Here is an 11,346-nt window from a genome sequence, read left to right as displayed (position 1 = left end):
TGCGTGCCGAGCAGCCCTGTACCGTCGATGGATGCTCCCATGGTTACGTTCGTGCTTCATCGCGTCGCCAAATGGGGTGCGTTTGCGTTCTACACGCCGTCAACACTTTTGCGCCGACATTCGTCATCATCGACATCCCGCCGGGTTTGTCGTACGCGTACGCAGATCGGCTCTCGGTTGTGCGTGCTAGCAGCGGGAAATAGTAAGCTACCAAGCCAAGCGATGGTTTTATCGCTTCCGTGATCACTGTAATGGAGTGGTATCGACCAAGGCAAGTTGTCATCGAACCATATGCTGTGCGTCTGCAAGAGAATGATAGAGAGAAGAAGAGACTGAAACGGACATCGGACGGAATGATTGGAACGGGCTCTTTTTTCATTTTTTACAAGTATCCAGCTTACAAACATTTTTGTGGTTTAGAGTTTAGGTACCGATGTAGCGAACGGTCCGAGGGGAGAGGCGTTCGAATTCGAATGGATTGTGTTTTAGCAATTGGTACGACTTTTTCTTCTTTTTTGCTACTGCCATTGTTCCTGGCGTGTGTGGTTTTCGCTCATTTCTCATACGAAAATCCTCCCACCCGACCGGTAAGCACGAACGACACAGAACGAACCTCAGTTACATCCTTTCGATGTTGCCATTCTTGGAGCAAAAATCTCCCACTGAATCTTTGATGTGGAATGTTGCAACGTAAGCGCCGGACGAGCTAACGGGGACGGGGGAAAAACTGCACTCTCATCTCCATATTGTCCGGATGGATTTATCATCATTCCGAGCAGTAGTTTTGTTTGGTGCTTTTCGAACCTTGTAAACCGATGGAGAAATGGACGTGATGATGTATGATACGGGGAACGTTGCGGAGCGGAAATAACACGATCAAGAAATTGAACGTACACAGAATGTACTCCTGGGGGAAGAGTGCATCGTACACGTAGGATGCAGTTTCTTTAGGATTTGAGGCGAAATACTGTACCTTTACAGTTCATCTGGACGATGTCCGGAGAGGATTACGTTATTAGAAGTTATCCACTCTGCAGGATTGAGTGCTCCTGCCGAGTATAGCTATAACATTTTCTGATAAAAGCTCACGAATGAAGGGTTTTTTTTACAAAATGATAGCCTTTTGCATTTTAATCTATAAGCTGTAGTTGTGCATGTTTTTCTAATTATGTAGGCCAACAAATGATATGAAATTGTATTAAATATAGCAACTAAATCCTCAGGATCATGTTGTTACGAAACACGATTTGTCTAACTTTAGGCGTTTCAAACCATGGTACAAATTATTTTAGTATACCACCGTCTGACATCAAGGCATGAAACAAATGTTTAGTCCCACAATAAAACAAACAATTGGAATGTTATTTTCCCACTGTTTTAGCATGCAAATTTCGATATTTTAAGTCTAGTTTGCGTTTCGTTCTATATCAAGTATATAAAACGCCTTAAGGTATGCAACACACGATATTGTTGCTTGGTAAGTTGTGAGTACAGAGTGCATTGCACTGGCCGTTCAAAAAGTTTAAGGAAATAATTAAATATTATAATATTTAATATACTAAACATGATTGGAGCTTTTAACACGCTGTTTGTCGTTGAATAAATTTTACAAAATGTGTTTCTACACAATGCTAATATCAAAAACTATCTTTTAAACTGCACAATTGAAAAGTTTTCTACCCCCCCGGAAGATTGGTCAATGTGGTAGCGGTCAAGGGGGATTTGTTGTACAGTTTCTTCATCTCATTGGTTGAAACTTCGTTGCTATGAGATTTATTTTTTTTTGTATCCTAATAGTTTGAGCAAATAAAACGAAGGTGCAACCCGTGAAATAAAGCTGTTGCTTTTACTAAAAAGGTAATTGTGGGAAGAAAAAAAATCAAACAACCCTGTATAAAACTTTATCGTTTGTTTTGAACCATTTTTGTACATTCGGTGCATCTGAAGAGGGGTTTATTAAGATTGGCTAGAGTGCCTTTCTGACGCCACACGGGGCAAAAACGAAGCATCAAGAGCATGAAATTAACCTTTCTCCCAAAACAAAACAAAAAAAACAAGAAATCTCTGCTGAAAAAAAGCTTTTTGAAAAAGCTTCATTTCTTGTCTTACTTTACCACCTTCAGCAACGTCAATGCTGTGGAAAATTTGAACGTAACTTGCATAGTTTTGCACGTGAAAAAAAAATAGTTTTGTGGTTTCTTTTTCCCTCCGGATGCTGCCCACCAAACAGACCGTTCAACGCACGCGACCGAACCTTCACCATCGACGTGCTGCTGCTGCTGCTGCACGGCACAAAAAGAAAAACTTGTTTAATCCAATTAGAACAAGATGGTCGCGATACTTCCGCCCTGTTAGCGGGCAAGATGCGAGATGCTGCTCCAACAGTCGTTTCTTTCCCAGCCAAGAAGGAGTCCACTACGCTACTTCTTTTCTTGCGCGCCGTGTAAAAACGTAATGCAAGCAAAGTTGCTGACGCCTTTGAGTGTGCCGGCTGTGAAGGGTGCTTTTTGTTCCTCCGCTGCGAGTTAATAACATTAGCGGTGGTCTCGTGGTCTGTCACCAGACTAAACAGTGCGGTGCAGAACGAAACCGAACCGGTTTCGCTAGTTTATTTGATTAATTTACGATCTCTCTATCGAAAGAAACACGGTGCAAAAGGGATGCTCGCTTTCCGTCGGGACGCCGGGCAGCGATTAAAATGTTCGAAAACAAACGAACGCGGTTGTGGGTGCGCACGGTGGAAAAATGGGAGTTTGTAAGTGATTGGGGCTTTGGGTGTAGGGAAGTATGTTGAGTTTCGTGGGAGGATAATTTAATTAAGTACCGATTTCCGCTGACGACGTGTGTTGCCGGCCTGCTCTTTGATAAGCGTGGCTTGCAGGATGTCGTAAATAGTGGGGAGCATTTTTTTTGTACCCTGTGGGAATCAAAATTTACTGCCAATAATCGTATCTTGCCTTTGTGGGCGCTTCACGGCAGGCAGAGCGATGTTTTATGTGTCATTAAGGTTTGAAAATAGGAGCACAAATTAGTGGTTAATTAGTAGCCATTTTCTTAGTATGGTACGGACAAAAAAAGGAGTTTGATGTCCCGCAGGGGAGTTTATTAAATCGTGAATAATCTTCTACAACGACGTCAGCAAGAAATTAATTTTGTTGCGTTAAAAAGGGTTCATATCAACATATCAAATACAATACAATGAGAAAAAAAATGAAGGTTGCAGGCCTTTTCAAAGCGATCGAAATGCGCCAAAAAGTATGCAACCTATTTCAAGAACGCCTCAATGTATGCAATTCGCAAAACTAAAGAAACGCTTGTTTAAAACATAATTGTTCTTCGCAGGACGATTGTTAGTTGCCTGATAACCCTGTGCAGCGTTAAGTACAGGCAAAAGTTTTCCTCTGACACAACAAGTAAAAACTATCTTCCATCTTCACCATGGTGCCTGCCACAAATTCCGTCCACCGTCTTAAATGGCACAGCGTATAACCACACAGACGCGGTTACTGCGGTATCATTATGGTGACGATTGCGTCTGGCACTGCCATTCTCCGTAGCCACAACACTTCGGCACGAGCATCCGACAGACGGTATCCGATAGTTCCCTTCCCCCTCCCGCACACCCCGGGGTCATGCTTCCTTCCCCGCCAAAACGCTGTCGCTCGCCCTTGCCCCGAGGGAAGTGAAAAGTTTTCGCACGTTGCATTCTTCCTCTAATTGCTCGGTCCCAGATTGGTGGCGTGGAACGAAAATGCAATCGTTTCGTGAAGAGTTTGTCCCGTGACGGCATTCCGCACGGCACCGATGGGGGAGTACCAATATCCGGCGGAAGGATGGCACTACAATTGTTGGCTTCTAACGACCGGCTCTCAACCGATTTTTGCAGCTGTTGAGAGTTCCATCGTGACGAATGTGGTTGATGCTAAAGTTGCGGAACAGAAGAGGAAGAAGAGCAAAAAAAAAATGAATGAACTCGCTGTCGCCATGGTGTCTGGCGAGAGACGTCACAAAGGGCGTGTGCGAGACTCAGAGTACCAAAAAAACACTGCACTTCCGGCAGCACATTGACATATTGTCCTACGTCGGGTTGACATTGGGACCGGTGAATCGGTGTTACGTGCCTCAAGTGCTGCTATGTAAGTGTGTGCAGCAACTGCAATGCTAACAGGAGCACCTGGCGGGGTTGCTTTCGTTTGGCTGCTGGAAGCTGCTGACCCTCTTCTACAAGGGCAAACGACTGGCGGATTGGTGCGATGTGTTATGCATGTTGAAATTTGAGCTGCACAAAAATGGAGTTCTTGTGTTGGTGCATTCATGCTTGATTCGTTTGCTGTTGCATGTTTATGGTTAACAATCCGGTCAATATTTGAGAATAAATTGTAATAATGAAATATTGTATGGTACATTGCATACTTTTAGGAGAATTTAAAAAGCGGTTTTCGCTTTTTGGTAGCATAGAGGCGGCTAAAGATATTCAAAGCAAAACAATAATCCTGTTTTTGTTATATATACTTACCATAATCAAAAGCTTTAGTAAAAGAAACTCGAACGAACAAAAACAATTGTTAACATTGAAAAAGCACAAGTTTTCATTTTAAACAAAGCAAACGATTCAATCACGTCTATCGATCATCACATCATCCTAAAGGAGCTTCATTCCACCCGTAACTCGTTAAGCCAGTGCAATTCGGTTTAAATAAAGCAATGTAGACGAAAATCAAACTATCGTTCCTATCGTTTGCATCTCTACCATCCAAACACTCTGCTGTAAGTCTCCATGTACTCAAAATAGAGAAATTTCTGATATTTGCATATCGAACGACATTGGTTGATTTTGGCACGAATCAGCTCTCGGACTGGAGTGGAAAGCAGTAAGCGAAGACTTTCGATGTAAGCACGCACCCAACAAGAGCAAGTTCCTTCTGCGTGACCAACATTATCCACGAACTTGATGCTAAACTTTGGAAAGCGAGGCTTTGTTTACAGGATTTACGATCCAGGGCATTGAGCAATCAGGACACGTTACCTGGAGCTGGCCTACCGAAAATCAGGTCAGATTATGAAGCTGGCTTATAACAATCGTCGCTAAGCCTGAGTGCCAGAGCGTAGTAGCAGGGAAGTGTAAACTAATGCATATCCAATGCAATGCAAAAACAAGCCCAAAGTTATTTATACTTTTGCATTTTTTGAAGCACTCCATTTTCCTGTCAATCATTCGGACAGTGGAATGAGATGCAACACATGCTTTGCAAATAAAAACCACCCAACATCAGCAGCTATCTGACATTCAAATTGAATTTATACTGGTTTAATTGAGTTTAGTGCTGGAGTGTGTTTTTGTGTGCGTAGGCTTTCCCGGCACTCGTAAAGAAGTAGGTCACATGGATTTTGTGCGTTTTTGCAACCTGTTAGAATTCAAAATAAAGCTTTCAGTTCACGAAACGTATATATTGTAAAATAACATCGTGTGTTAAACAAGGTTAAGTGAATTAAAGTTAAAACAGGCTTTTCAAGCACTACAGATTCTTAAAATGAGAAAATAGTTCTGCTGATTGCATACCTTTAGGCTGTTAAATGTAAAAATTTATTTTATCATTTTGTTCCTTTTCCGAAACAATCAAATCACAAATCCGCTTAAACTAAAAGTAAACATTAATAATAAATGTTAAACATGAGCGTTTTATACCGATGACCAGTCTTGTGCTATACATTGAAACATGAGTGCGTTTTAATTAGTTGTTAATTTATGCTTTATCCACATGTTTTGAATATTGTTTCACTCGGATACCCGACATAAATTACTGTTTTTTACCCTTCTTCTTCACATTTACGCTATCCATGTATAGTCTCTGTTATCGCCATTGAAGCATTTCATGGCATCATTACTCCAGCCTCTCGGCGAGACCATTAGTCTCCGTCAGATAGCAGGATTTAAAAGCGATTCCGTTTCGTTTCTTGCCTCTGCTGTTTGACTGTGCGCTTAAACCACCGTCCTGTCCTGTCCGTAATTCTGCTGACGCGCTGAGAACAAAAAAAATGGTTATTGAATCTCGAGCCTGGGCACACCATCGGGATGAAATCAGTCAGCTGTGAAAATGTTGAAAGAGCATGTGCTTTCAGAGGTCAACAATTCGTGACGCCCGACGGTCAGCAGGCGCGGGATGAAGGATAAGCTGTGACCACGCATTCGCATTTCGTGCAGCACGCGTAGAGCTGCCCCACTAACACGAACAGCATACACTAACGTACTCCTCGCACCCCACTTTCCATGATTGTACGTATCGTACGCGAAATGAGAACGATGAAGCGCAAACAATCAAATGCTGGTGTTAGAACTCTGTAGAGCGAGTCTAGTGTAACATCTACGAAACGTGCTCTTTTTATCACACGAGCAACGCAGTCGACCGAAATTGGCCCATCCGATGCTGTTCTCACTTTATGTGACGTGTTTGCATTGCTTTGTTGCTTTGTTAGGCATGCAGACAGGCGAGCTGGCTGCCATATCCATCGTGGGACTGCCCGTGAACGTATCAAAATCACATCCTACGTTGGAAAGGCTCTTACTAACCGGTTGGAAAAAGTGGTTGGAAATAATCGAGCAGTTATTGCGAATGACAATTCGAGTAGATCCGAAGCAGGTGCTCGGTTTGTTAAGCTGTTGAGATGCTCTAGATATTGGTGATTTAATTGCTTTATATCACTTCCAGGATGTTAGACATGTAAAGTAAGTGAAATTAGGTATCTTACCAAGCATATAAATATTTAAGTTAATCTTAATGGTATATTCTTCTGGCTAAACTAAATTTATCTCGAAAATTGCATACCTTTAGGCGTAGTAGATGATGTATGATGGATGAAGGTGTTTCAGTTGTAACTTACTCGATCATATAAAATCATCACTTATTTATGTTATGACTTTGAGTACTCACAAGCCCTGTATCATTAAAACCTTAGTTATATGGAATTTATTTATTTACCCCATATATGTATTTGCATTTACAACCAAAATATACAACCAAAGCTTCAATTCAATTTCGCCTTAGTACTGCTTCCTTCATATAGTCTGTTTACGTTCGTATCCTTTCGCTGCCCTGCGGTTGACAGCCCCTGCAACCGAACGTGGCACGAACGCCGTCTGATAAAACCCGAAGAGCGAACATTTTCGCGCCATCTAGTATTTGTTGTTTGCGTTCTGAGCAACGGTACGTTAGTTCGATACGACTGCTTCGATGATGAAGAGACTCTCACGTACAAGTGATTGGGGTGCTTCTCGTTGGACAGTTCAGTGCGCGCACTTTTGGCATTAACACACAAACAAAAAAAATCTTCTAGAAGGAAAAGTACAGTGAAGAAAGAGGTACCTCTAAACAAACAATAGTGAACTGTGTGTTAAAAAATAAGGATAAAAACACGGCATTAGTGCATCGACTGTGCAATGTAGATGATTGATCGAATGAGCGCACAAACGGTGGATAACATACAGTTTCTAGCATCCTTTTTTTTGGTTCATCTTCCCCCTGCGATGTCTTGATTTCGATGTAACACGTGGTGAAGGGAAAGGTTTAGCGCAAACGGTCCCATAGCTGCATCGTGATTGATCGTGTGTCGGACAGTTTAAGCATCGAATGATTCATGGTTCTAGCTTGGTTAGTGTGGGGTAAAAAAATAACAAGTAGAAAACGAGTTTAAGTTTTGTGAAAATTCATCCCGTGCTGATTGGATCACGAATGTTTTTTGACAATATTGATACTTCAATTTTTTTCAAATGACAAAAACTGAGTAACTTCAAACACGAGATAGTTTCAAAAATTGTGTATCAGAATGCGAGTAAATCAAACATCAGCGTAATCTTATAAAGTCAATTCACTTCCAATACAACACACGTGTAGCAGTGCGAACGATCGTCCTGCAGGGTAGCCAGCGTGGCCACCCCGCCATGCTGCTTGAAGCAACGTCACTCACCTTTCCATGGTCAATCTTTTAAAGAGCAGCAGCCAATTAGTTGCAGGCAATAGCAATAGCATCCTCTACATTCCAGTGCCACCAAACGCAGTCGTTCACTCGTCCCCTGACCCAGTGCTCCACTCGACGGTTGGCAGTAATTAAGAGGCGGTGTCAATTAATCAAACTGACGGTTCCGTTTGTGCCGGGGCCGGAGCGGGCGGGCCCGCTCGTGTGTACCGCGTGTGTGTTGTACCCACCCAAGCTTATCCGTTGATCGAGTATCGAAGTGGTAAATCATTAGATCCGAGTGCTCTTTTTAGTGACTGGCTGAGCAGGGCGAAGACAAAGAGAGGGAGAGATAGAGCGCAAGTGGAAGGAAACGCTCCGTCAGATCACAAACGTGACTCAAGGCGAAATGTCAGCAGCAACATAACGGTTCGATGGGTAAGTCTCGATTGGATTTTCCACAAGTAATCCTTTACAGTTTCAGTTTTTCTTCCACCGGTCCACCTTCCAAACGCTGCTGAACCCAGTGGCGAAACTTTGCTCTACATTTCAAGCCGCAATAAAACTCAGAATTCAAACGTTGCTTTCGGTCGCCGGATGTTGACGGAGTAATAGAAGTGTGTTTGTGTCTGGCTATGTGTGGGTGGACAATGGCAATCGATGGCACGATGGTTGGCACGTATGAGCTGTGCAAGAGTGCAAATTAAAAGGGAGAAAACTTTTGAGTTGGAAACAAAAAAAAAGGAAAAACTTATTCTTGCTAGTTTCTGGACCGGGAGCTGAGAGTGTTGGAAGGATTAATACATGGAGAGAAATTTTCTATGTCCTCGAGCATGAATAAACTGCATTATGAGTTGGTGGCACTTTGAATCATTCCTTTTGAAGAAGAAGACAGGAGAACTACTTACACTTTTAAGATGATAAATATCATTTTTATCAGTTTCTGCAAAATGACCTTCTAAAAGAGAAAAATAGTTTGATAAAGAGATTTTGAAGCAGAAGTGTAACTATTGCATTCCTTTTGAAGAAGAAGACAGGAGAACTACTTACACTTTTAAGACGAAAAATATCATTTTTATCAGTTTCTGCAAAATGACCTTCTAAAAGAGAAAAATAGTTTAATAAAGAGATTTTGAAGCAGAAGTGTAACTATTGCATTCTTTTTGTAATGCGGGTTGCATACTGACAGGCGAGTTGAGCGACGACTCTAAGCAACCTTTGCACCATTCGGTCGTTTGTATAGCAGTTTAGTGCAAATAACTACAGAACCATTAAATTGAACATTTTTCACCCTAATTGCTTCGCTCAACGCATCCGTATTGATGCGCTCACTTTAACCAGCCATTAAATAGCTTCCGAGCTTATCACCTCATCAAACACACAACCTGCTTGCCCTGCTTGTCTTTCACCTTTTACAGTCCTGCTGTTCCGGTGCTCTACATGAATTTGCCCAGTTCACGCAATGGCGGAAAGTGCCTTGCATAATCCATTCCTGCAAATCTAATGTTTCTTACCGCACGCGTCAGTGACGTGCGAAATATATTATTGTTCGTCATGTTGTTCCGGTGCCAACGTGGCAGTAAAGCTCTTCCACCCATCTTCATGGACCGAATGACACATCATGTTGTAGCAACGATGGTTTGTATCGCTCAAGGTCTGCTCAAACGTCTCGAGTCAAAACGTGTTTGTAGCTCGCTGGGATACATTATAGCTTACATTACACAAGGCGTCAGTGGATGGTGGAATTTTGAACTACAGACGCTGTTTGCTATACAAAACCGTCATAGAATCTTGGGATGCATTATAAAAAATACAAGAATAACAATCCATTCTCTGTTGACCAAACGCTACAGCGGGTCAGCCAAACAAAGGGAACACAAAGATATTTTGAAATCATCATGGAAACGCCGAAAGCCCGGCACTTCGTGTGCTCAAAATAAGAAAGATAACGCAAAATAATAGCAACGTCTTCGCTCACCCCTTCGTGCCGCCTCTGTTGCGCCCTTGAACCCAGCGCACTAGTTACCCTTCTCAAAACGGCTGATGAAATGAATTTTCAGCATCCGGAAAGCAGAGGGCGGAAAACAGCTGAGCCTGACAGCTTGCAGGCGCTTGAAAGCGCTTAGGTTTCATTGCACTGACAGCTGTCTTGACGGATCGTGTCGAGTGATTTGCATGCTGTTGTTTGCACAGCTTTGTGTGTCTATGTATATGCAGCAACGGATTAATGTTACGGGAAGAATAAAAATGAGGCGCATCTATTTGAAGCTTATGTTTCGGGTGTGAGTACAATTAAAGGGTCCTATTAAAGCCACTGTTGGCCAGTGGTTATTGGGAAAATTTCTCTTCAGAAAATGATGATCATCAAAAAAACCTACAGTAGTTCAAAGGCGCTAGACAATGTGCTAATAAAGATAAAATTGCATTGCGTATTGCATAGCTTTAGGCGAATTTGTTTGTATCCGCTTTATACACCGTTTGAACCAGTCTTTTTTGTGTGTCTAAACGGTTCCATTACAAGAGATTATGTTTGATGCTTCCTAATGCTACATTTCACCGCAAATTTGTGCACTAATTATCTTAATTCGAAGGATCCTTCTCGGCTCGATCGCAACAGAGTAAGTTTCATTGGGGCAAAAATGTGGACAAAAGCTCCAACATTGCTGTGGGAAAGCGGGAAATCCCACTGTACTGTGCGAGGACTAACGCATGCTCATCACCGCAGCGCAGTCATCATCATCACCATCAAAGTGATTGCCGCCAAGGCTCCCAGGGCAATTATGATCCACTCTCCCATCGGGCGGAAAGAATGACCGGAAGGACACTGTAGCGCGTTTTGCCTGCCCACCCTGCTTGCTACCACACTACAGTTGTACGACTTCACGGTGGTATTGCGTGACTAACATGATAAAGTGTATGTTTGGTGAATAGGTGCAACGGTACGGACTAGGCTGGGAGAAGCCGAGAAGCAAGAGAAAAGCGGTAGCACTAACAGAGCTATCCCATCCGCAAACGATAACCGTACAATTTAAATATCACTTAGCACACAAACACATGTGTCGCTGTCGTTTAGCCATTACTACATCCGGTGTCTCTGTATGTGTTTGTGTGTCTGTGTGTGTATGTGTGTGTGGATTGAAAGGGAGTTTGGAGGCTACCAGTACCGGGATCTCGATTTTCCAACCCAGTGCCACTTGCCAAAGGGCCAGCGGTAACGGTTGCACCCCGTTCTGGCATCGGAAGCAAAGACTCAACCGAGCTAGAACGGGTGGTTGATTACTAACAGTGTCCGGGTTGACCATCTGATCTAAAGCCCCTCGAGGGTTTAGGAACCGACAACATTATCACCTCACCGCCCCGAAGCAAGTGTTACGTTGTTTGAGGTAAGCTCACATT

At 42.7% G+C, this 11,346-nt stretch overlaps 1 protein-coding gene across 1 annotated transcript in view; it reads left to right on the top strand.

The window, feature by feature from the left end:
• The first annotated feature begins 7,200 nt into the window (after window positions 1-7,200).
• LOC121596209 overlaps window positions 7,201-11,346 on the top strand; it is a 66,534-nt gene continuing 62,388 nt past the window's right edge. The window contains exon 1 of the mRNA XM_041920950.1: window positions 7,201-8,388. The gene's annotated coding sequence lies outside the window, so the exon portion shown is untranslated. The remainder of the gene's footprint in view (window positions 8,389-11,346) is intronic.

The sequence above is a fragment of the Anopheles merus genome, chromosome 3R (assembly GCF_017562075.2).
Source record: "Anopheles merus strain MAF chromosome 3R, AmerM5.1, whole genome shotgun sequence".
Lineage (NCBI taxonomy): Eukaryota > Metazoa > Arthropoda > Insecta > Diptera > Culicidae > Anopheles > Anopheles merus.
Note: the sequence above shows the minus strand (reverse complement) of the source record. Positions and strands in the feature narration are given on the sequence as shown.